General features: G+C 40.3%; 2 protein-coding genes across 5 annotated transcripts in view; one reads left to right on the top strand and one right to left on the bottom strand.

Moving 5' to 3' along the window:
- Positions 1-4,423, bottom strand: part of INSYN2A (inhibitory synaptic factor 2A) — a 58,784-nt gene extending 54,361 nt beyond the window's left edge. Inside the window, exons 1-2 of one of the 3 annotated variants that reach the window (XM_079977152.1) lie at positions 3,671-4,423; positions 3,169-3,286 (exon numbers count right to left, since the gene is read on the bottom strand). The gene's annotated coding sequence lies outside the window, so the exon portion shown is untranslated. Of the gene's footprint in view, positions 1-3,168 lie in introns of all 3 variants that reach the window. The other 2 variants (XM_079977151.1, XM_079977153.1) reach the window with 2 other exon arrangements.
- DOCK1 (dedicator of cytokinesis 1) overlaps positions 1-27,109 on the top strand; it is a 361,208-nt gene that overhangs the window by 182,356 nt on the left and 151,743 nt on the right. The gene's annotated exons all lie outside the window — the stretch shown is intronic.

The following is a 27,109-nucleotide window of genomic DNA, read 5'->3' as shown; positions in this document are numbered from 1 at the left end:
AAGTAATACACACTACTTCTTTGTCTGAGAAATAAAACTATTGTTCTCAAGAAAATATTATTTACTGGGAAATATTTATATACAGAGAGGACAGGGAACATGTGACCTTCCAGATGTTGTTGGACTCCTACTCCCATCACCCTTTGCCAGCCTGGCCCAACATTCAGGGATGATGGGAGTCCTAATCCTGTTGTATTCCAATTTAGGTACTCCTGCTCTACAGTTACTATTTATTGCCCCTGCCGTGCATGATATTGAAAATCTAATTGCATTATAAAACTGTAAAGAGCATTTTTCTGTAAGAAAGATTGAGTTTCTTCTGCCTGTGCAAGACAACACTGAGGCCTACATCTAAGGCAACATAAAACCTTCATTTAGTTTGCTTCCATGCTGATGGTCTGCTTTCAGGTCTTCCTGCCACCAACCCCAAACTGGCAAATACCAATGAATATTTATTTTTATTTCAATAATTGTATACTGCTTAATCACAGTCATCTCTAAGTGGTTTACAGGACACCTAATACACCTAGTAATGACTTAAAACTATAATAAAATCAGAATATACTGCTGAGTGCATTTGTAATTGTTCTTTTAATAAATGAATGAATATTTATGAAGAATTTAAAGTTATAATTTTATGTGTTGTGTGAGGAATATTTCATGTTCAAGTACATTTGGGGTTAATAAGAATGCATGGCATGCATTTCTGCCTTTTGCTCTCTCAGCTTGCTAATTTATATCTTCAGTTCTAAGCACCCATCACTGCTTTGTTGCTCTTGTGCTCTACTTGCTTGTTTGCACCCATTTATCATTGGCTGAATTCAGTTTAGTTTTTTTTCCTGATTTCTAGTTTGGATGTCAGTCCTGCAAGAGTGGTTGCTTGTTAGCTTAATGAACAAACCTGTGCACTGAATGGCAAATAGTTTAAAAGCCCCCCTCCTCATCAGTAACAAATGGATTCTTTATTGATCATTTCTGTTGTTTAAATGGCTATACTTCTGCATATTCATAATTAACTTGTACTAATTTATTGAATGGAGCAGCTGCCCATTTTGTTCTTACATTTTTTTAAATGAAGGGATAACTTCACAGCATTTTGATTAAGGTTCTAATGATACCCATTCCACTATAAAAAACTTATTTATAACACAAGTTCATGTGTTAAGTCAACACCACAGCATGCTGATTTTTAAAAAAGCTATGCACAGAGTGTAATAGCAATTCTCCCAATATACATAAACAACCTACCAGATGTACTTATGTCATCTGTTTGGACAACAGACCATTACTCTCATCACGTATTATAGCTTTGAATTTATTTCTGCTTATACGCAGGAGTATAAAATAAATGCTAAAATGAAGTATATCTTGATTTCAAGCATTACTTTCCCATTTATGTTCTTTCTAATAGCAAAGTGCATAAACATTAACATACACATGATTTTTCTTTGATTTCATGCTTCAAATTTTTGCCTAAACATTTTGTGGATTGGTGTGATTAAAATGCATTGCAATGGTCACATCTGACAATTTCTAGCCAGTAGTTTTTCATCCAGCATCTTGGTGTTAACCTTGATGTGCACAGAATCAGAGAAGCAGAATATAAATATGAAAGGCATCCCCATAGTGGGGAACAGAAACTTAAAAAAATGAATCACATATGTGCACCGATGCTTTCTGTGTCAGTTTGCTTTACACTATAGCAACATACTGGTGGCGGGAGGGGGGGGTGCGATTTCTGGAACTAGGGTAGGAAAGGAGAATGGATCTGTCCAAACTTTCTAGTTCTGAAGGAGTTAAACACTCCCTCACTATATGCCTGTGTAGGATTTAAGCTGTTTAGACAGACAAGGTCGAATTTAAACCGCTTCACTGCCTAGCCTAGCTTTGTAGTACAGAGGGCGAAGAGGGAGAGTTGCTGCTCCTTTGGGACAGACCCCATCACACACACACACACACACACACACACACACACACACACACACACACACACACACACGTCTGCTCCAGGGCTTTCCAGATTGTAAAGAATGGTCGGAGAGGCTTATCTTTCAACCCTCCAGCAACCGCCCCCCCCCCAAAAAAAAAACCACCCCTGGCTTGCTAGCTGCAACCTATGTTGCCCCCTGATTGCCGGAGCTCGCTCTAGCGTTTTATGAAGTGGAGAGAGACGGAGGTCACAGGAGAGGATTTTTATTTCGAGTGCTAGAGACGCAAGGCGGACCCCGCTCCCCCCCCCCCGCCAGCATGAGGCTGCAGGACGCAAAGTCCCGCCGCGATATGGCCCCGGTGACTTTGGAGCCGGAGGCGCGCTATTGCCCTTTTCGTCTTGCTCGCCTGGTGCAGGTGGACGGGACTCCCCATTTGAACGTGTCAGAAGTGGGGAAAGGCAGCGTCAAACCAGAATCCGATGATTTAGGAACAAGCAAACACGCTTGCACCCCTTTAATATATGATTAAGGATTTGGGGGGGGGGCTAGCTGTGACTAATCTACTGCACCGCAAGTTACCGATGAGGAGGAGATCTGCTCGTAGTGTTCTCCATTATTATGCAGATCAGTGGCAAAATCTAATTAGTCCCTTCGCTGGGGAAAAGAATGGCTGGGTAGCTGGTGGTTTGGGGCTGGAGTCTTGAGAGACAACAGCCCGGAGGAGTTCGCGGATAGCCCCCCCCCCCCAAACAGCAACACCGTCACCTGAGCACTTCAGCAGTTTGTATGATGTGAACTGAAAACGACCCGGCCAAGGTTTATGGCATTTTTCTAGAACGCTCAAATTCTAGGACCTGTGAAGTGGTATTCTCCCAGCTCGCTCCCCCCCCTTTCTGCCGTGAAACTTATAAGATGCAATCGCGTTACCAGGCAGCCGCGTACTACTATTGCATAACACGACTCGTCCCCCCCCCCTCTTTATAACAAAATTCACGCTTCGCATATTTGCTCACACTTCTGCTTGTGAAGTTTTAATTAGGCAGCCATGGTAACTCACTCTTTGCAATGAAGCCTCGTTCCGGGGAGATGTCGAAGCTCCCGAGCACTCTGATCCCTCTGGAATCTCTGAGCAGCTTTTTGGGGTTTGGGGGAAAGTGGGGGGGGGGGATGTAATTTTTTAGGAGGGGGCGAGTAGTGTCCGCACAAAATCTGGGCTGATTCTCCGTGCGATGCTTACCTTTTCCTACGCTTCCTTACAAATAAGTAAAGGTCTGTGCAGTTCCTTTGCGATGATGCATCTCTCCCGGCTCACTTCTGCAAGCTTGCAGAGCAACGATCCACTCTTGTAAGAGCATCTGCTGCAAGATAACACCAATGGGATTTTTCTTTTCTTTTTTTAAAAAAAGAAGAAGGAGGAGGAGGAGGGTGGAATTGCTTCCCGGAGACTTGGTCACCGCTGCCAGCCAAGCGGCAGCACCGCCGCTGTCTCCTCTTCCTCCTCGTTAGATTTCGCAGTGAAACATTAATTCAGCCGTGACTACGTGAAGCAATTGTCAGGGTAGCAGCAGCAGGAGCCACGCAGTCTGGAAAATGTCCTCATTTACTGCAATTCAGTGCCTTCGATGTGATCTCACATACGATAAAAAGGAAGCCGGTGCGGGGGGTGGGGTGGGGGTGGGTGGTTGTTATGGGGAGGAAGGGGGTGGAGGGGATCCTTTCAAGCAGCCCCCGCGTCAAACCTGGCTTCTTGATGTGTTCACTTTGAAGCATTCTCTGTAGTCCTCCCGTCTTGCAGGCAGAGGCTTCGGGCGAGCTCCCTCCGCTCCTACTTTTGGGAATGCACGAGAGAAAGGGGAGCGTGTGCTGTTTTGCTGGCGCTCGGTGCGTGCGTGCGTGTGTGTGTGTGTGAGTGTGCGCGCGCGTGTAGCTCGGCGGAGAAGAGACGAGAACTGGCGCTGGCTCTCCGCTAGGGAGAGTTCTCGTGTTCCCTCTGATGCAGGAAGCCGGTGTGACCGGGAACTTGTTGAGTTCAGTATGCAGTTCTTCCAGTGATGGACGGTGAACCAGGGATAGCACAAGGAAGAGGAGGACGGACCTCACATGCGAACCCTTTGGAAATTGGGGAAGGGAGATTGGAATCTTTCCAGAATGGATCTGGATTCCCCTTCTCTTTACAGCGTTGCCCTTTTGTCATTACAGTTTAAATGCATTTCCAGACTCAGGACATAGAGTACTGTTTACATTATCTTGAGGCTGAATCGGAAAAGGAAAACAGCAGAGTTAGCGGTTTTGATTACAGTATAACTTAAGTCAGTGTACCCTGTTTGACTATAAAATGTAAAACACCCCGCAATTAATTTGTTGGGTTTTTTTACATAATTTTTTAAAATAGAATTTTGCTTCAAAATATTCTGGAACTGGACCTGCCTGGCTGACGTGTTATGACCTAGAAGGGACCTCTGGCAACCCCAGATGCCTGTGTTTGGGGTAGAGTAGTTGCTACAGTTTCTCAGTTCTCAAGGATGGGGTTTTTACCTGTTTTGGATGCAACAGAGACATTGAGGTGGGGGATTGTTTCTCCACCAATTATACTTGTGTAGTGTAAAAAGTAGTCAAGAATTGTTTTATTTTTTTAAACAGTGAAAAACCTCTAAAGTCAATAAGTTTCAGAATTTAATAAACCACCCCAGGTTTCCATTAATTTTCCAGTAGGACATTGCTGACATGGGCAATAAGAGCTAAAGCAAGCTTTCTTAAGACATATATCTGGCTGAGTTCAATGGGACTTAATAGTCAGTGGGTTTATTATACCGTTAATATGACTTATGTATATGCATAGGTTTCAGTGTGGCATTTTGAGTGCATTGGAAAAATCAGTTAAATTTTTGCATAATTCACATATTCTGGTTAATTGGGGTTTGTATGTGCATGTATATTTAAACTATTAAATCATTTTTTTGTTCTCATTGTTCGGTTTTCTTAACATTTATAACATTTTCTTAACATTTGTAACATTTATAACATGCCTAAAAATTAACAAGTGCACTTATTTTTAAATACAGCACAGTCTCTTCCCACGTTTTCATACATGGGATTCCCATCAAATTTGCAGATGACACAAAACTGGGAAGGGTAGCTAATGCCACAGAAGACAGAATAGGAATTCAAGATGACCTTAACTTAACAAATTGGAAAACTCCCCCCCCCCCCCGCAATGAATTTCAACAGGGACAAATGTAAGGTTTACACTGAGGCAGGAATAACCAGCTGCTCAAATATAAGATGGGAGACATTTGGCTTGCCGGTAGTGCATGCGAAAAGGATTTCCGGTTCAGGTTACTAGAAAGGAAATTCCGACTAAACATCAGGAAGAATTTTCTGGTAGTAAGAGCTGTTTGACAGTTGAATGGATTCCTTCTGAAATTGGTGGACTCTCCTTCCTTGAAGGTTCTTCAGCAGAGGTTGGATGGCCATCTGTCATGGATGCTTTCGTTGAGATTCCTGCATTGTAGAGGGTTGGACTAGAATGACCCTCAGGTTCCCTCTCAACGCTACGGTTCTATGATTCTATAATAAAATGCAAAAGGAAAAGGGAAATAGTAGGGAAGAGAAAAGCAAGCACTGGAGCAATTGATAGTGCCAGGTTGGTTTTTCCCCTTGTCATGATCTTCTTCCTGAAAGGCACATGTATAGCCTTCTACTGCCCACGGCCTATAGTGGTAGAGGCCAGCATAGGCTTTTCTTCTGGTCCAGGTAACTTGCAGTTGGAGCAGAGTGTCCTTTCATGCAGAGAGGGGGTCAAGCTCCCTGTAGTTCATACTCTGGAAGCTGGGTGGGGGTGAATTAGTGGTCTCCTATGATTAAACAGTAGGATCAGAGGAAGGTGATTATCAGTGCTTGCCTTCAATTATTAGTTGTGGTTTGTATATGTAGATATGTGTTTCAGGCCGGACTATTAAAGATTAAAAGGTAAAGGTAAAGGGACCCCTGACAGTTAAGTCCAGCCGCGAATGACTCTGGGGTTGCAGCGCTCATCTCGCTTTATTGGCTGAGGGAGCCAACGTTTGTCCACAGGCAGCATGACTAAGCCGCTTCTGGCGAAACCAGAGCAGTGCATGGAAATGCAATTTACCTCCCCACCGGAGTGGTACCTATTTATCTACTTGCGCTTTGATGTGCTTTTGAACTGCTAGGTTGGCAAGAGCTGGGACCGAGCAACAGGAGCTCACCCCATTGTGGGGATTCAAGAGCTGTTCAAACTTTGCACTGGAGCAAAAGCTGCCATCAATTCTGCCTTGCAATGGCAGCCATTAAACAGGTCAGCAGAACAGGGTGGGAGATTTATGGGGTAGATTTAAGGCCTGGTCATCCGATTCACTGCATTGTTTTCCATAGAGAAGCTAGGATTAGCTTTAATGATCTTGACACGACACAGTTCACAGAATAATGCCAGCTCCAGTGGCCAATGCACCCTCTGGTATAATTGTTCTGGTGATCTCCGTAAGATGACGCTGTGATGTGTTTTAATGTTGGGGCAGAGAGATGGCAGCCAATCATTCTGTTGTATAGTTTCCTACTTGTTAGGTGTCTTCTGCAGACAGGAATGAATTGATCTGAACACTAAACTCGCCAGAGTTAGCAGTATAGGTGTTAAAGCGTAGGAGTGGAGGTAGATTTGCTGCAATGCCAGGGATTGGATGCTCTAGTGACTAGAGTGGGTCCATAGGGTAGCAGCTGCCTTGTCTTGAACTTTTATTGCATGCCACAGGATGAAAATGAAGGTCTTATTTGTTTATTTAAACCTGTAGTGGTGTAGAACAGTTAAAACACAAACCAAAAGCACAAAAATGCAGCAAAGTATTGCAATATATAAAAAGACATGGTCAGCTTACTGGTCAGGGAAAGCCTGGGGGAGGAATGTTGGGGAGCTTGGGTGGGAGGGGGGGAAAGATGTATAAAGTAGGTAACTGGTGGTGCTTTCCATATGGTAGGGGAAAGAGGTGCCAAGTTGCCCTGAAGATTGAGGAAGCTGCATCATGTGTGTTATGTCACGTGGCGTTTCAGGAGGAGCCGGGGACAGAGCCAAATGCAGTGGCTGGCAGCTCTTCCTCTCTCATTCTCAGCAGCCTTGCATGGCAGCCAGAGGAAGAGCTGGTCACTGAAGCTGTGCTCAGCCCCATGCTCGGCTTCCTCCACTCCCTGACAGTAGGGAACATTGGGGGCTGCCCCCCATATTGCAGGGCTCCAAAAATGCTTGGTCCCCTGGTGTTGATGTCCCTGGTAGAAGAAATAGCATTCCAACGAATAGGGCAATAGCAGAAAATGCATGTTTCTGAGTCGCAACCATCCAGTGGTTTTCCACTGCAACTCTAAGCACACAAGGAGTTGGTTATCTGTTGTCACAATCCACAGGCAAGATAAGAACAGGGAGGCTGCTGCATCTACAGGACAACACCTAGTTTATCATGCATCTTAAGCCGCATGATCATTTAAGAGTTATCCTGTGGATGTAGAATGCCCCTCCTCCTAAATGATGGTCATTGTTGATGATAGCTTCTTATCATTGTTCCAAGGTATAATATCACAGTTATCTTACTGTGCAGTTTCTACAGCATCTCAGTAAAGCTGGTCACTGTCTCCAGTTTTCTTGTCTATTAAGGCAGCTTTGATAGGCTGTATATTTCTCCAGTGACACCCCCTCCCCAAAGAAATGTCTTTAGGTTGGGTTTCATATAAATGTCTCAGACCTAGGTAGTCACTATGCCTTCTTGGGTTCACTGGCAGGGATAACTAACTTCTGATTATAAGGCCAAGTCAACCCTTCGTCTTCATTATTTGATGTATAAAGACTTATAAATGAATCCCACTGCAGATTTTTTCATCTTCGATGTCCTTTCTCAAATTGTTATGAAGATGCCCAACTCTTGGATTTGACAGGTCAAAAGAAGAGATGCAGCATTATGACCGAATCATAACACAGAAGCATAGTATATTTTTTTCCCTGACAGCAAGAACAGAAGAATCTAGCTCTTTACACATTGATGTTGCAAAGGGTACAGACAGTATCTCCTGGTTTGCACATCATAGTAAGCCAAACTGTGGCTTAACGGGACTGTGTGAATAGACAGGTTGTAGCTATTTTGCTCCTCCCTGGGCTTTTTTACTCCCATGCTACAATGAGGCAAGCTTTCCAAACTCAGGCTTGTGGCTTGAGAAAAAGCCTTAGTGACTATGCAGCTCCTCTCATAGTTTGGCTTATCACAACATGCATACCAGGCCGATATCTAGCAGTGTCTAGCAAAAAGATCATTAGTAAATATTTAACACAACTTGCTATTTCCGAATGGAGGAAACATTTTTCTTCCAATTTCCAAAACTATGATCGATGTCAAATGTGAAACAAAATGAAGAGAGGGGGGGGGGGGAAATGGAAAATGAAAACTTATGGAGAGGTGAAAGAATCTGTTTATGACTGGTTACATTACTATCAGATTAATGAAATGTTTAAAAAAGATGTGTGGGTATGAAGGTAAAGAATCAAAATTCCAAGTGGAGGTATTGAATAATGAGTATAAAAATCTGTCTAAAATGTATAAAATGTTGCTGGAGTGGCATACAAAAGATGAAGAGGTAAAAGCAATAATGATACATTGGGCAAGAGATTTTGGTTATAATATACAGTATGATGATTGGATGAAAATATGGAATGAAAGGTTAAAATTCACGGCATGTACTGCGTTGAAGGAAAATGCAATGAAAATGGTCTACAGATGGTACAGTGGTGCCTCGCAAGACGAATGCCTCGTAAGACAAAAAACTAGCAAGATGAAAGAGTTTTTCGTTTTTTGAGTTGCTTCGCAAGACGAATTTCCCTATGGGCTTGCTTCACAAGACGAAAACGTCTTGCAAGTTTGTTTCCTTTGTCTTGCAAGTTTGTTTACTTTTCCTTAAAACCGTGCATTCAGGGGGTGCAGTTGCGACTTGACTTCAAGGAGCAACTCATAGCACGTGGTGTGGTAGCCTTTTTTGAGGTTTTTGAAGACTTTGGTGATTTTTGAAGCTTTTCCAAAATCCGTGCTTCGCAAGACGAAAAAATCGCAAGACGAAAAAACTTGCAGAACGAATTAATTTCATCTTGCGAGTTACCACTGTATATAACGCCAGTTAAACTGGCTAAAATGTATGAAACATGTAATAAGTGTTGGAAATGTAAAGAAAAAGAAGGTACTTTCTATCATATGTGGTGGGAGTGTAAAAGGGTGAAAGATTTCTGGGAAATGATATACAATGAATTGAAAAAGATGTTGAAATATACGTTTGTTAAAAAACCAGATGCCTTTCTATTAGGAATGGTAGGAAATGAAATTAATAAGAGAGACTGTAAACTGTTTCAATATGCAGTGACTGCCACAAGGATACTTCTGGCCCAAAGATGGAAGCAGGAAGAAATTCCAACAGTGGAAGAATGGAGAAGGAAATTGACTAAATATGCAGAATTGGACAAATTGACTGGGAAGATTTGATATCAGAAAGACCAAAAGTTTATTGAGGACTGGGGGAAATTTACAGAATATCTGAAAAATATATGTGATGTACAGACAACACTTGTTGGTTTTGAAGAGACTCTGTGAGATAGTAAGAAATACTGCAAAAAAGAGAGTAAGAGGAAAAGGAGTTGGTAAAGGCAATATTATGTTTAGAAATGCGTTAACAAGTAGAAATTTTACGAAAGATTGACAAAGAAACTGAGGGAAGTCAAAAAATGGAAGAATGAGTGCAAAATAATTTGTTGATTGTATAAAATTGTTTGGAAAACGAATAAAAATTATTTTTAAAAAAATGTGAAACAAAATGGATCACCGTAGTGATTTCTTTAGAAATTGCACCAGTCCATTCAATTCCCAGTTTGAGAGTCTTTTCTGCCCTTGCATGAGAGGAAGCAGTCGCCAGCTTGAGGTATCAGCACTGTACATATAGATGTCAAATGTAAATTGTCATGTTTGTATCATTGCTTGTGATTGAAATTCCTATTTAATCTTCTAGATAATTTAAATTAACCAGCTACCAAAATCAAATGGTGCCAGTATCTTTTATATTCATCAAAATGAGTGATATTTAGTGCTGCTGAGTCTTATTTTGAACACCTAATACTTACAGTCTAATACAGTTTGAGCAATTCCGACAGAGTGGGTGTAATTGCAGGCATTACAATATTATCTAGGTTACTCCAGTTGCACTAGGGCCGTTCTGATTTCATGTCAAGAGTCTTGGTTTCTTTAAATTGGAAAGAGAGAGGGTTTTGTTTCAGAGATGAACTGTGTTTGGCTGTTCATTTCTGTAATCATCTGGGACCCGCAACATCATTAGATGTTCTGTTGAAAGCAATTATTTTTATATTGCTGAATTGCTGATGTTAAATAAGCTGCTGGCTTGTTTTCTGCACTACTGTTGTTGCATAGGTTCCGGCTCTAAATTTTCGCAGTCTGCCTAAAGTTGGAATGGAGGATGGCACAGGTGTTACCTTTGACACTTTTTCTGAAAAGCAAATTTATTACTGTGGTTTGGATTCATCAGTGGTTAATTGTGTTGCTTTCCCTTAACATTCTTGGTGGACTGGTTGGTTAGTTGTCAATTACTTTGTAAAATATGCAGTCAAAATTAAGCTCTTTCACTAATTACCTGATACCGCCAGTCTCTGTGTAGGCAGAACAGCTTGGTGAATCTAATTTAAGGCTCCTGGCACTGTCATTAGGCAGCTATGAGTGATTTCTTTGGTGCAGAGCTGTGATGTAGTGGTGGTGACTGGATTGTGGATGACATAGCAATATATGATCACTTTGGCCAAAATACTACTAGGTATGATAGAAATTGGCATAAGGAGTAAGGTTCAATGGGGGAAGTTTTGCTGTCCCAGGGCCACACCAGGGTTCACCAGGATTCAATTCATATGATAAGTAAATGAATGCTGAAAGATCTTCATAACAAACACAGCTCTGTATTGCTTAGTTTAGCAGTAGGCAGAAGGTTGAACTGGATCTAATGGTAGCTTTCCAGTAGATTGGCAAAGTGTGTGCAGCAGTTTGTACCCCTTTATGCTAAACTATTTCGTGCAGTTGGGGTACTTTGATATATTGAACATAAAATCTAAATATACTAACACTTCTTTGTTGTTGTTGTTGTTGTTGTTGTTGTTGATGATGATGATGATAGACCACCCTATACCCGGAGGTCTCAGGGCAGTTCACTATAGATTAAATCCTAAAACAGAAATATTTACTTAGGAGCAAACATACATTGGAATACACTATCAATATTTATTATTTTTGGTTTGTATCCAATGCTTCTGTTCTCCATTCCCCTGCATCTTCAGTACGTTATAATGGGCAGATGGGCACTATTTCTATTCAAGTTCAGTTATTTTCATTTTAAATGTCAGATTTCAAACGTGTTAGATCTCAAAACCTACTTTTTTCTATCTAAGGAACGGAGTGTAGCTCTAAAGGTTGAAGGAATACTTGCACAGTACTTTCAACAAATGTGAAATATTTCACAATCCAAATTATTATGCAGCCTGTCTAGTTAGGAAATAAATGAAGATCTAAGAATCTACAATAGCATAATATATAGTACCCTAAATGACTACATTTTGCTCTTTCTTGAGCAACCATTTAGCTTGTCACCATTACGGATGATTTGAAAGTTTTGCAGACCTATTCTCCAGTACAGAATATTTTCGACCATCTGAATAATAAATATTTTTTCTCTCCCTAATTTGCTCTATGAGAACAAACACACAATTATTTTTGTTGAATTATCTTGTGGGAAATTGTGTTAAGATAGCATGGTGTGCTACAGCTGGAGAGCATACATAAAACACATTACAGTGGTGCCCCGCAAGACAAATGCCTTGCTAGACGAAAAACGCGCAAGACGAAAGGGTTTTTCGTTTCTTGAGTTGCTTCGCAAGACGAATTTCCCTATGGGCTTGCTTCGCAAGACGAAAACGTCTTGCGGGTTTGCTTCCTTTTTCCTAAAGCTGTTAATACCCGGGGAATCCGCGCTCCACAAAATGAAAAAATCGCAAGACGAAGCAACTCGCGGAACGAATTAATTTTGTCTTGCGAGGCACCACTGTACAGGAAAGAGCTGTTTAGAAGACTAAGGCTTGTTCTTTGCATGAAGCAGAATTCAGTAGAAATTAGGTGGTGAAATGGACTGTGTCATGTCTGACTGTGTGTGTGGTAGTGAGGGTAACTTTTTAAATTGCGTTCCCATGTTAAAAATAAAAATAAAAATAACTATCCATATATAGTCCTCCAGACGTTGTTGAATGACAGCTTTCATAGCTCCTAACTAGAGGCTGTGCTGGTTAGGGCTGATGAGGGTCAAATGTCAACAACTTCTGTAGGGCTACAAGTTATCCACCTTCTCCTCTATCAGTTCAGGAGTCTACTTCCTCATTTTGCTGCACATGTTTACCAAGCCTAAGATGCTCAGAATGTTGGTGAGTGACTCAGCACAGAACCAGAATCCATTCATGACCATCTGGTTATATCCAGTCACTGTAGGTTTTCCAGAGGTTTATGTCACATAATTTGAATGCTGTAGTGCCCAGGCCATTGTACTCTGCTGCCTCTTCCAATACCATAAGGATGCCATAAAATTACAATTTTATCTTTCAGTATCCATGTTTGTAATAAGGAACACTGGGAGGAAAATGTCACAGTGCCTCAATAGAAGATATTTGTGGCAATTGTTCTAAATTTGTTATATGATGATGATGATAATATATGCCACCTCTTGTCATATTCCATTTCCAATAATATGTGCACAAGTGGTTTGGGTTTTTTTTTAATTATTTCACACACCCACACGGCTAAGGAATTTATTAAGGCTTGATATTCTGCTGTAGAACAGATTCAGTGGCAACAAAACACAAAGAAAAACATACTATTGTTGAGAACAAAAAACAAACAAACCCCCAAGTAAATGCAAAATCCAAATCATTCCTCATCCTCAATGACCAGCATGGCAGCCTTTAACGCTGTGCTGAGACATGATGAGATAAAAGGAATTTATACCTCTATTAAACTAAGAAAGCATTTGCTTAACAACCATGAGAAATATGGGTGTGCAGATCTTATAGATGGAAAAGGCCTCTTTTATGTTTGTCCTGTAATGGTATATTGAAAGATTATAAAGGAGGCCATATTTAAAGATGGTGTAATTAGAGGGGCAACATCCCAGAGGTCAAATTTCCTTCCTTATAGCTTTCCATATGTCAGTATGTATGTGTTAAAGTTTGAAGTGGTTGAGGCGATTGCTATAGGAACTAAAACCATATGGACTTTGCCTGAGGAAGGTTGTTTTGAGATTTGCAGGAGAATAGTTGACTTAATTTTTTCTGCTCCTCGAATCTTTTCCACATTCATTTATTTTCTGAATAATGCATGGATGTTGCAAAGGAATTTAGGAAATATATGAGAACTGACTGTCATTTTGTATAAACTGCTGGTCAGGTCTGTTTAGTTGTTGATTGGTGCAAACCAAATTGCCCTAGAATATGCTGAACATATTGCAATGATAATGGCTAAACTGTATTTCAGACACCTTGTCCCCTATTACAAATTAAGCAGTCACAGAGGAAAGACCTGCCCTCCAATCACTGGATAGTGCTTCTCAAACAGAACACACTCAGTGGAGGCTGTTCAGTTGTGAGTTCTCAAGTGATAAAACATTAAATTACACGTATAAATTATAAACATATAAATTACACATGTACCAAGACTAGATCCAGGTTTATGTGGGTCCAAGCAAGAGACCAGAAGTAGGTCCTTGCTCCACCTCCATTGGACTCTCCATACAAACACAAGATGGCTCTCTCTCAGTGTAAGAGAGGGAAAGACCTTGAACTGAACATAAGGGCAGCCCTGGTATATCAGACCAAAGACCTGTCCAGTTCAGCACCTTGTTTCCCATACTTGTCAGTCAGACATTTATGGGAAGCACACCAGCACTCTCCTACTCATGTTCCCCATAAGTATCTGTCATTTCTTCTTTTGCTTCTTCCTGGAGGCTTCTTTCCAGTGGCCATCCTCCTTTATCTCACGGCTAAACCTGCTTTATGCTCTCTAGGCTCCCTTAAAATAAAATTGCTGGGGCTGCCTGCTACTGGACTCTTGGTGCAGCTGCTAGCTGAACTGGATTGTACGTGGTGGTGGGGAAACATGAATATCTCACCAGCTTTGTGCTTCCTCTGTGCTGTCCCCGAGCCTATGATCTGCCATAGGAGATATGTTCAGTTCTGTCAGTGGTGGGCAGCTAAGACATGGATGCAGCAGATGCCCAGACATGTCAATTCCTGATGCCATATTTGTCCATGTTGGTTGTAAGAAATTCATACATATAGTATATGCAACCATTTTACACCTTTCCCCTTCCTAATGAACCTCTGAAAAGCTGTTCCTGAAGGTTGGATAACCCTCTGGAATAACATGGGAGGCAGCAGGAATGAGTAATCTATGGAACTGGGGATCCTCTTTTGCATGAAGAGAAATATTTTACACTATCACAATGGTTATCTTTGGATGTAAGCCAATCTTCTTTTAGATTAGCTGTTCTTCTCAGCACAACCCCCTTTTCTTTGTTCCCAGAGCAAAACCAATAACACTTTCCTAAAACATCATATCCAATTTATTTCATTTTGCTCAAATCAGTTATGTCTGGCGAAGTTTAAATTCAATAACACTGGATTTTGAAACAACTGGTTATTTTCTCCGCAAATATACCTTTTATATTTTCTAGGTGTTGAACTGACCAAAATGTATTATTACTTTTGTATGTTGAGGGACCTATGGCTATAAATCTTCTATCTTTCTTACCAATACTCAGAAAAACATTCATTCTGAGAAGTCTTGATTGCCATAAGTTGTATTTTTCAAGAGAAATGTAATATAGACATTTAGAATCCAGCGGCTTTTGCATGTGGGTAAATTAGCTTTAAAATTCTTCTCTTAAAAAATATTATTTTTTTTCTTCAAGCACCATAAAATAAACAACTCAGTATTTTTCTAGTTATATAAAATAAGGCATATCAGCTCTCCTTTCAGAACTTCAGTATAGCAAGCCTTCTCTTCATGCCCATGCTTGAATAATGTGGGATGGATCTAGTGACACGCCATGCCACTTATTTTTCATGTTAACAGCAATCTTCCTTTAGAGTCCCCAAATGAACTAATCCTGTTTTTACTGAGAAAAAAGCCAAGATGAAAGTGCTTTTCACTTCCCCCAGACAAATTTACCAGGTGCCAGTGGAAAAGTTTAACAATTTCTGGATACATTTCAGAAATTGTCACCATGCAGTCTGTTGAGTTCCCCAACAGTAGATGATACTTCTATTGTTCTAATTGTTTTCAGTGATCAATGCCTGGCCTGCACCTTATTTGCTAATATGGTATTCATGATGATTTCATTCTGAGATGAACCCGGAACCTCAAGGTGTCTCAGTGGATGAGGCATTTCATATGCACAGCACAGCAGACAAAGCTCCCTTCTTTGATTGTATCTCAACCTCTTGTTTTTTAAGCGCTCAGCTTGCTGCAAGTAAACCGTTTTCTTACATTTAAACCCCCAGAGATATTTCTTAAAACTTTTCATTTCAGCGTTTACAACACTGAGTGCTTTTATTCACAGTTCTGTTTCTCTTGCTAGAACATCTAATTTTCTTTTCGATTTTGGTTATCTTGGTGAAAATGCATCACATTTTTCTTTCCCCTCACTTCTCCAGCAACTTAATATCTATCAAAAGGGTACCTTATTCCCCTCCCTCCCACAGACCACAAATTGTAGAATAAGGACTAATTTCAGTGAACTTTGGGAAGTTACATCAGTATAAGAAGATAAAAAATACTGCTTTTTAGTGAGTTCTCTGGGGTGTATTTGAAAGAGGACTGTCTGACCTATAAATATAAAAATGTCCAAATATAGCTTTGGGTCAATCTTGTAACACCACTGTTGCATGGTAGTTACAGAGGGAAAGTGCCCTTTCCCCTTTAAATCTCTTTTACTGTTTTCTTGAGATTTTGATGAAAAACACAGTAGCAATTTGGACAGGGACCTAAATTATTGTTTTCTGAGATGACAGATTGATGGGCTCACTCACATAGCTACAGCTCTCAAAGGGTTCAGAGTAAAGCAAGTAACCTGTTTTACCCATACTTCCCTCTTTCCTATATTGCAGCAATATGAGTGGGTGGTGAAGACTTACTTAGACTAGGGCAGAGCTTTCCAAACTTTTCATGTTGGTGACACACGTTTTAGACATGCATCATTTCGTGACACAGTAATTCAGTTTTACTATCAAAGCGGACGTTTGACTAACCCTTTTCCAGCCCTGGGAGGAGTGTGGGGATCGTTCGTGTGACACACCTACACACTGCAGCCGACACGCTAACGTGTTGTAACACACAGTTTGGAAATCTGTAGGGTTATTCAATTTATTCCTAGATGATTCAGGCAAGGAAGCCTTGCCACAGGCTATAGGGTAAAGCAACATTTTAAATTTTATAGCCAAGGAAAATTTCTCTCTGAAAAATAAAATTGTCTTAGTTGTTTAGTGCTAGTCTCCCAAACTCCACAAGGCTCTCCAGTGGACTAGTTGTGGAATACATGTATATTGAATTTCTCTATCCTTTAGTCTTACACCCCACCCTTTTAGAATACATTTGAGATCCTTTGGCATTTAGAAATGAAAGCATGTAAGTGATTCTCAATCAATGTAAATAGTCTTATCTTATGCCAAGGATCATATAACAGCTAGAAGTGGATTCCGGAAAAATCCAACCCACAAGGTTGAGTTAATGAGGGAAGGTGTCTAATAGGTGATTCTGGAGGTGAACATAAGTTGAATTTATTTAGTACTGTTTTAAAATATTTTTTCATCTGATATTTGATAGTGCCATATCAGGCCCTCCCGCTAGGTAGACTGCTTCAGGTGACAGATGCTCCTAGGTAGGGTGCACCAGTGAGCCTTTGAAGGGCAGAACTGTATATGCCAATAGACTTGCCTGTGTCATCTAAGCCAGTTAGTGATTTCATCAGTGTTGAAGTAAGAATCAGCTGCCAGTATGGTTGGATTTTGTACATGGGCTGGGAGATGGGTGCCATCTTGTCGTTCACCTCAGGTAGCAAATGCCTTGGGGCACTCCTAGATGGTGCTGTCTAATTTCCTGGTGAGTCCTCAGTTCAGAAGAGAATTCTGAAGGCCTCAAGGTTGTCACATACAGTGGTACCTCGGGTTAAGTACTTAATTCATTCCAGAGGTCCTTACTTAACCTGAAACTGTTCTTAACCTGAAGCACCACTTTAGCTAATGGGGCCTCCTGCTGCTGCCGTGCCGCCGGAGCACGATTTCTGTTCTCATCCTGAAGCAAAGTTCTTAACCTGAAGCACTATTTCTGGATTAGCAAAGTCTGTACCCTGAAGTGTATGTAACCTGAAGCGTATGTAACCTGAGGTACCACTGTATTTAAATACTTTAAACTTTCCATAGTCATATTATGTGTCAACTCTTAATTTTTGAAGGCTTTTCTCCTTGGGAAAGGATTCTGCAATTTCATTTGTCTCTTAAAAGAGCCATTCTCACCTGTGACTTTTATTGTTGTTGTTGTTGATGATGATGATAATTCATTTACTAATTTACCACGAAGCGTTAACACTGCAAAATTAAAAATAAGATTTGCTGCTAAACCTGAATGAAAAAAGTACTGTCTGTAATGTGGTATGAATTTTTATTGCATTGGCTGAGTCTGTTTTTCAATTCAATTTGTACGAGTCTCAGTGGCACAGTTTGGTTTTGATCTCAGCTTTATGAAAACAAAATAAAAGTGCATTCTTTGTTTCATGTTTGACAGAAAAGTTTAGGGGGGAAAGCCCAGTTGAAAAGCAGCAGCATTCCCCAAAGAAAACAAACAAACAAACAAAAAAATAGCTCAAAATGAGCTGCAGTTCTTTATTAGAGACACTCCCTCCCCACAAATCTGCACTTGAAAACGATAGATGGAAAAAAGAGCAAGAACATTTTTCATACGTCGTCTAATAAACTGTTCATTGCATTAAAGCAAGTAATGCAAGTTGATTAAAACCATCCTTGGGTTTATTCTAGTTGTGGAACTCTGTAGTTAATAACTGGGATATGATAACAACGTGCTCTATAACCCACTGAATAAGATTTTCGTGTACTGAATGCTCCATTCTTTAAAATGGCTTTATACTTTTAGACAAGCTAAATTATAGGCATAATTTTCCATTTCTACTTTAAAATTTAATTCTTTTGATACACTACCTTATCTTTCTGTAGAGCAATATTGAAGTAAGAGAAAGGTCAATCTTAAAAGGCATTAATGTAGTGATATGTGAAGCTGATGAAAATATTAAAACATATTGGAGAATATTGTTCACATAATATTTTGTAGTTCTTTATCTGAAAATGTCTTTGTTGAAAAGACAATATTGAAAATTTCTGTTATGATTCTGGATTAGAACTTGGCAGGGTAAAATCTGTTCAGCGGCCCAATTCTGAAGGGGTATTTTCAATTATTTTGTGGGAGTACAACTGTGGCGGAGGATTTTTTTAAAAAAGAATGGTTTTTAAAAGGTGTGAAATCAGGTAATGTTGAGGGCAGTTTAACAGTGGGGTAGTTTAATAGTGTGGTAATGCAAAATGAAATATGTAGGCAGATTGAAAAAGGCTGCAGCTTCCAAAAAGGCCTGGTGAGTAGCAGCCCACAATTGGGAACTCTCTTGTCCCAAGGTTTTCAGCAGTGAGTTGCTTTAATTCCCACGGGATTTTCAGGTTGAAGCCTATTTTTTAATCACTCTGTTCATTTCAATGGAGGTATCATTCCAACTGAAGGAAAGTTTAAATAAACAAACTTTTTAAAAATAAAAATATGCTTTTATGGAAATGTGCATTCTTCGAATTTAGCCACCTGTGTTCCAAAATTCCACTTTCCAGTTAGCTATAAACAGGGAAGGAAACAACTGGATATTGCTTCCAAAAACCGAGGCAATGACACACTGCTGGAAACTCCTTGAATTTAAAATTCAAACTTGCTATAACTTAGAGCACTATGAGTGCTAGAAGGGATGATGCAGCATTCATTTTAGGCTAGTTTTTCTTGATCTTCTTTTATATTGTTATGGACTCTTGCCTCACCATTCTTTTGCTGTGTAGATTGCAGGTTAATAGCCCAGAATAATCTGCTGATGGGAACTAATGGTTGGATGAGAGTTGGCAATCTCCCTCTCTATGGGAACAAGATACCCATCGAAGTTTGGAGAAGGTGACAACTCCATTAAGCTAAAGGAACAGGTGTTTGTGGGTGTGTGTAGACAGACAGTTTGCAGTTTGTAAAGTACAGTGGCAGAGAGTGAGAGTGAGAGTGAGTTGGCTGAAGGCACTTAGAATTTACGGCCTTTCTCTCTGGGAACCTGATGTTGGCTTGCAAATTTATTGCATTCTTGGAGCTCATGCTATCAGTGTCGTGTAGTGGTTAGAGTGTGTTGGACTAATATTGGGGATACCCATGTTCAATCTCCACTTGGCCATGAAGCTCATTGAACAACCTTGGCTCAGTCTTTCATGCCTAACAGTTGGCAGCTGTATGGCTTAAGAGACAGTGGAGTGCGTGTGTGTGTGTGTGGGGGGGTGAAGTCCCATTGGCTACCTTCACCTGGTTTAGCTGGCCAATTAAAGCCATTCTGGGTGTGGCCACTGTCACATGCTGACATCTTCTAGGAGCCACAGGTGAGTGCAGGGTGGGGACCAAAGGTGGACAAAATACCCCAGAAGGAGCACAGTGTGGCCTCCACCAGAGGTATTGCCCCTCCCCTAATACCCCACACATCTCACAGTGGTGATGTTGAAACAAAATGGGGGAAATACCATCTATGCTGCCTTCAGCTCATTGGAGGAAAGGTGGGTTGTAAATGTTAAAAATACATATTGCAAGTACATATTTTTTTAAACTGAAATAAACAGATAACACAACTATTATTTTTTTAAGCAGCAACCAAAAGTCTCCAGTTCTCCGCCATGTAAAGGAAACTGGAGTGAGGTACCATTAACCCCAGGAACTTCTCACCACTTGAGAAAATGGGGAGCATGCTACTCTATACAGTGGTATCTCGGGTTACAGTCACTTCAGGTTACAAACACTTCAGGTTACAGACTCCGCTAACCCAAAAATAGTACCTTGGGTTAAGAACTTTGCTTCAGGATGAGAACAGAAATCGTGCGGTGGCAGCACAGCAGCAGCGGGAGGCCCCATTAGCTAAAGTGGTGCTTCAGGTTAGGAACAGTTTCAGGTTAAGAACGGACCTCTAGAATGAATTAAGTTCTTAACCCGAGGTACCACTACATATGGCAGGGTAGCTGCTCCCCTGTCTCCCAGAAAACCCAACAGCCTCAAAGAGCAGCAAAAGAGAAGTCCAGGACAGAGAGCTGTTGTCAGCCCCCAGGTAGAACCCCACTCCTACCTTCCTAGGGACTAGTCACAAGTTTGTGCACTCCAAGGGGAAAACAAGCAAGAAGCAGCACGTCCTAAATAGCTCCCTCCCACACACAAACACACATACATGCGTACATACATAGAGAAGGATGGGGAGAGTGCATATGAGCATCCACTATTCAGACAGTAAACATAGGTGGACCAGTTTCTAGTGTCATTTTGAAAAAAATATCATGTCACTGAACATGGCGGAATTGTGCTAGTACAGGTGTTTTAAGAAATGAGTCCTCTTTAGATACACACACGTATACCTGTTCAGTCATCATATCTGTGAAAAATTCACAGCTGTATGAAGTGAGGGCTTAAAGGGACACGCAAATTTGCCTCACTGTCATACCTTCTACTGAGATATTTAAGCCTCAAATCACAGTATTACTAGTTCCTCCACGGAAAGGAAACATGTTGCTTTGTTTTTCTTGCATTTTCCGTCTCAACAATACATGCAATCAATGTATATGCAGAGGCAAGCAAGTAAAGCAGTAGAGCAAATTACAGCCATATTTTATATGCTGTTTTCATAGTGCATAGGAAGCTTACAGATGTCTCTGTGGAAGCATATGCGAAAGAGTTCAAAAACAATCCCTGCAAAGCTCTTTGGTTCACAAAGACTTGTCTATTAGTTAAAGTCCCAGATGATGTGTCATCCATACAACTGCAATGCTTTAGCAAGCATTTTGAAAATCCAGTACAAGCATCAATGGGAAGGAATGCAAAAGGGAACGTTTTTATTGTGCTGGTTTGTGTATGTGATGATGCCTTATGCATATTTTGCCCTATTTGGATGATTTTACACTGTCTTTGTATGTGTTGTATATTGCAAACTCTTTGCAATACTGACATTCTGAATCATATCCTTCTACATATTTTCTGTAGGATTCCTCTAGGATTGACTGTCAGCACTGATTTATATAGTGCCTTTTGCCTTCAAAGCAGTTGTGATAGGTGTAGTAATATATTTTTTACTCATAACATTGTAAGTTGAAGTAGTGGTATTAATGATTTCTAGTGGGAAGCTTAAGGTAGGGAACATAAGAACTTGCCTGAGGCTCTATGAGGAATTGTTCTTTTAGGCTTAGAATGTAGGAGTTCTAGGCTTTATGTTGTTTACTCAGATCAATATTTTTGGGCTTCTCTTTATGTTGTTTTGGGTGGATTTTTTTAAAATATGTGCCTCAGTGAGGCTTTGCTTCTGTTGATAAGATGGTCAGGACACCGATTCAACAAAGCCCTGAAGCGATGCTGGAAGCACATTGATGCCACTATCTATAGTAGGAGATTTCGTAAGTGGCTCTTATATTTGCTGCTACACAAAGAACAGTAAGAACAGTACACTACTTGTGTGTGAGCCTACTCCTGACACCTTTTTATACCAGACCAGTCCCCAGCCATAAGTAATCAATGACAGTGGCTAAGCCTCCCGTTTTATACTTATGTACCTTTCCTAACAGGCAAAGTATCTGTACAGGCATGAGTGTGTGTTTGCATGTGTTTATTCACACACACACACACAAATACACAATTTTGCTACTATGTGTTAGGGCTGGGTGATAACCTGGTTTTCAGTATTGCAATATAATCACCAGCTAAACTTTGCAATATACCAATATAGCATGATATTTGAAATAAGGATGGAGCCAGTGCTTTTTTTCTGGGGGTATGCAGGGGTATGCATACCCCTAAGCATTTTGTGAATCTAAGTTTGGCCTCATTGAGGGGCAGTATTTCAATATGCATAGGAAAATGAGAGTATTCCTAAACACTTTTTTTTAAAAAAAAGCACTGGATTGAGCTAGGTAAAAGTATTGGCTGGCTTCACAGTTTTTCCTACATTGTGATTTTTGCTGGTGCCTACTCTTATAATTTGCTGCCTCCCTGCACGAGGCAGCAGAGTTAAAAGGGGCTGCAGGAATCAAGAGAAGTATTGGCTGGCTTCATGTTTTTTCCCCACATAGTGATTTTTGCATAGCACACACACACCATGATTCGCAATATATTGCCAAGTCAAAAGCCATCAATCGGTTTTGGACGATATATTGATATATTGCCCATCCCTGCTATGTGTACTCCTTTGCTTATGATAGTTGCACAGTAACATCATGGCTCTTATCTCTAAATGAACATTACCATGAGAGTAAAGGAGGCAAAACGAAATCACATGTGATTTGGTCTAATACAGCTAGGTGTGTGAATAGCTTAATCAGACTCAGCAAAAGAGGGATCAAGGTGTTGAAACAGGAGCCTAGACACTGAATAAAAGCAGAAAGAAGAGCAAGGCAGAGATTACAGGGTGTGCTAAAGAGAGGCAGGATCTAAACAGAGCAAGGGAGTTCAGAACTGCTACAACAGGTGCTTGACCATGGCAAAGATATAGTAAACCTATGCATCAGCTACCCATTTATTCTGTGCTACACCTCTTTTCTCCTTGTTTTTTCAAGCTTTATAAATCAGAATGCATAAATAGAGAAATAAAATGACCTGTCAGCCACCCAAATTCACTTGAGACTTGGTTGTAGTAATTGAGTCCTGCGGGATTAGCGGCAGGCCACGGAACCTTTGCATATTTCCATCCTCTTCATTGTCCCAAACTGTGGTGGTGCAGCAATTTATTTTTGAATGTTATATCCAACCTCACAGACTGAAAATAGGATTTCAATCTTATGTAAGTTCTGTGGTAGAGAACCTTTCAGCTGCAACTCACTCGCTGAGACGAGATCTTAAACGTGATCCTCAGCAAGCACAACATGCTTATTTGTGTGGCATTCCACATTTGAACCAGGCTCTCAGCTACTGTGTGTGAGTCTTTGGCATGCAAGAATGGACAACCAGCCCACACCATGGGAGCTCTGGTATGTACTTGTGAAGTATGAAATAGTAAATGCAGGTGTATGATTGTTGTTGCATTTAAATTCCAGCTTTTGATATTCTACTTTTGTTCTAAAGTCAGATATTTTATATAGAGAAACTAGGTCACTTTTTATTATTCAACTTTTTCACTTTGTCCAGGCAGAATTGAATCCAGAGAGATTAACTGTAACAGCTGTGCAAAAGTAACACATATCAGGAATGTTTTGTTTAGCATCCATTAGGAAAGTGGCGGTTATGAAACGAGTCCTTTTTTGATGAACAAAATACCTTGAAATAATTTGTGTATTCTTTAGGTATTCTCCCACTTCATCTCTGAAAGTGTTACCCTGTCAATTGCATTTAGCAGAGAATCTAGTTTAAATTAATGGGTGCCATCAGTGAAACATTTTAATATCAACATTATTATTGCTTTTTTTCTGTTTGCTACACAATTATGTACCCTAAATTGTTTGATGCACTGCTGTGATCAGTTTGTGCATCATTCATCAGAGTGACCCAACTCAGCCTTTAAGCTGAAGGTGATTTCTCTGTTTCATCATTTCATCATCATTGTCTAACCCCCAGCATCTGAAGAAGAAAAGTGGGACATTCTAGGTATTAAGAGAGCAGTTAACATTTTCCTCTTCAGTCCATGTATTTTTTAGGATAGACACTACATTGGTGGTTAAGTAGCGCAAGGTAACTAAAGCCAGAATGACAACAAAGTAGATAAAAGTCATGCATTCTAGAAGCCTTGAAGCCTCTAGGGGTTCTCACACAGCTCAGAATACAACCCACTCTTAGGGGCCAGGCAGTCCTGGGCTTCCTGGAGGGCAGCCGTTCCTATTGTTGATGAATTACAAGATAGAAAGCTTCACTTGAGGCTGTTTTTAAATATACTAGATAATATTTATGTGTTCTGTTTTGGAAGCCATCATGGAACCGTCATTGGTTGAGGCTGCAACACTATACCCAGTGGGACTTGCTTCTGAATAGTTGACATGTATAGAATAGCACCGTTAAAATCCAGTGCTGTTTGTACCACACTTGTAGCAGTGTATTGTTTTGGTACCACCCATCTCACAGAGTGGCACCTAAGAAAATATGGAAAACTGTCAACCTGTCTTCACCCACCTCTCTTTCTCAAGTGCCCACTTCAGGGGGGTGCAAGAACTACGTGGATCATGGAGGAAAGTAATTTGTCTCACTCAGTTCTACTGAGCACAGTTTCTTTCTCAGCATCATGTTTTTTTTGTTTTTGTTTTAATTTGAAAAGGCTGGTTTATCTGAGTATTCTATACTCCTTGTTCAGAAGAGAAAGGCCTGGCAGCGGGGAGGGATAACTTCCCATCTCCAGTGTCTGAGGTCTTCTTTGTTTTGCTCATCTTGGCTTCTTCAAGTTAGGCTTATCAGGAATTAATAGTGAGCAGTGGCTATTTACAGCTTGGAAGAGTTCATTTGGAGGCTGCATGGAGGGCCATGGTGTTTTTACAAGCAGTTTTTATTCAGTTTTGTTATATAGTCTGCTTCCCACTGGTCTGAGTAACCAATTTGTCTTGTAGACTGCCGCTTGAGAGAATCTGAGGACAACTTATAGGTCAATAGCCAGTTGGCCACTACACACTCAGATTTCAAAGTGACAATGACTCTTTTATTTTTTAGCTGTCAGGTATCAACTTTTAGTATACACTAGACTTGAAAGGTAAATGTTATGTCCTTATCTTTCACAAAGCCAGCTCTGCAATTCCCTGGAACTCTCCAAAGTTGTTTGAAGTGTCACAAATTAAAGTTCTGACATCTGCTTGACGGTAAAAGATACATAGCTTTGTTCGAATGAAATCAACCAAGTTAAAGCAATAAAAGGGCGGGTGCACTTCAGAGTGCACAACACTAAGTCATCTCAAGCTACTATTTTAATTGGTAACAAAATGCAGAAACAAAGTTGAATAAAAGTCCCTTTTGTTGATAGCACCAAACATATTTGTCAGTTCAAAATTCAACCCTCCATTTCTTAAATTGGAAAGTGGGGCATGATGTGTATACTTGCTGTTTATAGATAGGGTTCTGGGAATATCGGGAACAGGAAAGGATAAGTTATATATAAAAGCAATATTTTAAAAGCACCACATATAAATTGGTTTCACAGCAGATGATGCAAAAAAGAGAGTCCCTAATTAATAAATTAAGCAACTATTTTAGGTTGCCTTTCAGGGCATAGTCATTAATAATAAAATAATAAGCAGCCAGTTTAAAACATCATAGCATCTTAAGTTTGTAGTCTGAGCTGGCAAGACCTGTTTTCTCCACCTGAAGCCTGCAATTTTTTAAAAAGAGATGTGCCAATATACTGATGTGCCCCAGAATCCCTTTCATATGTTGCTATTTGCAAATATTGAACCATCCCATATAGCTCATGAGTTGTGTTCAGTATCCTTTTCAGCACTCTAAGGGAACTTGGAACACAACTCTCATTTGGTGCATCCCCACTACGCCTAATAAATATTGCTGTCTCAAGCAGTTGCTTGGGTTACTTGTGCAGTGGTGATCTGCTAGAAACCGTGCATGCTTGAGGAAACAAGCAGATCGTATCAGAGCTAAGCTTTCTTAAGTCGGGCTTGGGAACTGTAAATAGTCTCAGCCCTGTTTTGCCTGCAGTTCTGCTTGCCAATTATTGAGAGTTTTAGTATCATATTGATTTAATATTCAGAGCACACTGAAGTAGACCTCTAAATTCCTTCAGTCACTGTGTTTCTCAGAGGGGTTTTAGCTCAAGCTGGCACGTATTTCATTTCTGAAAGGAGAGGGGGCCACATTAAACCTTGAAGGCCACAGCCGTTGACTTCAAAACACGTTTCCCTTCATTCTCGATAAGGAAAAGCGCTCTACACATGCTCAGGGGCACTCCCATTATTATTTGTTTGCATTTCTTGCAGCTTGTTTTGAACAATCTGGAGAAAGAGATATGGGGAGTTCTGAGATTAAGCAGAAATTCAGAGTCTCACATAGAAGAATGAGCAGGATGGTCCCCAAATGTAACAGGGCTGGCTTAACACAATTTGAAGTAAGTGAAATAAGAGCCCTTAAGTCCACAATCTACAATAATCTAAATGCACCACTGATATTAAGCCCCGATACCAGCTATTGGTGTTATTGTCTAAATTACGTTCAACCAAATTTAGAACTGTAACAATGTGGATTATATTTCATCAGCCTACCCACTGGAGAGCAATAGCAAGTAATGTTTTATATCTTTAATTTTTCTAAAATCTTGAGTTGGTTTTAATACTTAATTGGATCCATAGCATGCTAATGTGCTGTTTTGCCTCTCCCACCCCCTTAATATAGCATATTGCTCCAGGCAGAACAAAGAAAAATCTAATTTTCTGAAAATCAATTTCAATTTTACACTAGGAGTAATTGTAAAGGTGCATTGATGTAGCCACAACAAAGGTCAACATATGGCCTTCTGGCATCCGCATACAGTTATTCCCTGTTTATCAAAAGAAGCAATGTTAAACTTTAAGTGCTTCACAAATGTCCATACTTACAAAATGTGGAATTCTATGCTCAAAAGGTACAAATATAGTAAAGTAAATGGACATAAATGAACAGAGTATGAGTAGTTGAGCCATTGTAGCACGGCAATGTTAATGGATAGGGCATATAATTTGTCATATAATTAACAATGTGGCCCTGAACCTTCAACGATACAGCAGCTAAATAACTTTCTCTCCCAACTGAGATAGTTGAAATATCAAGATTACT

The sequence above is a fragment of the Podarcis cretensis genome, assembly GCF_951804945.1.
Source record: "Podarcis cretensis genome assembly, chromosome: 5".
NCBI lineage: Eukaryota > Metazoa > Chordata > Lepidosauria > Squamata > Lacertidae > Podarcis > Podarcis cretensis.
Note: the sequence above shows the minus strand (reverse complement) of the source record. Positions and strands in the feature narration are given on the sequence as shown.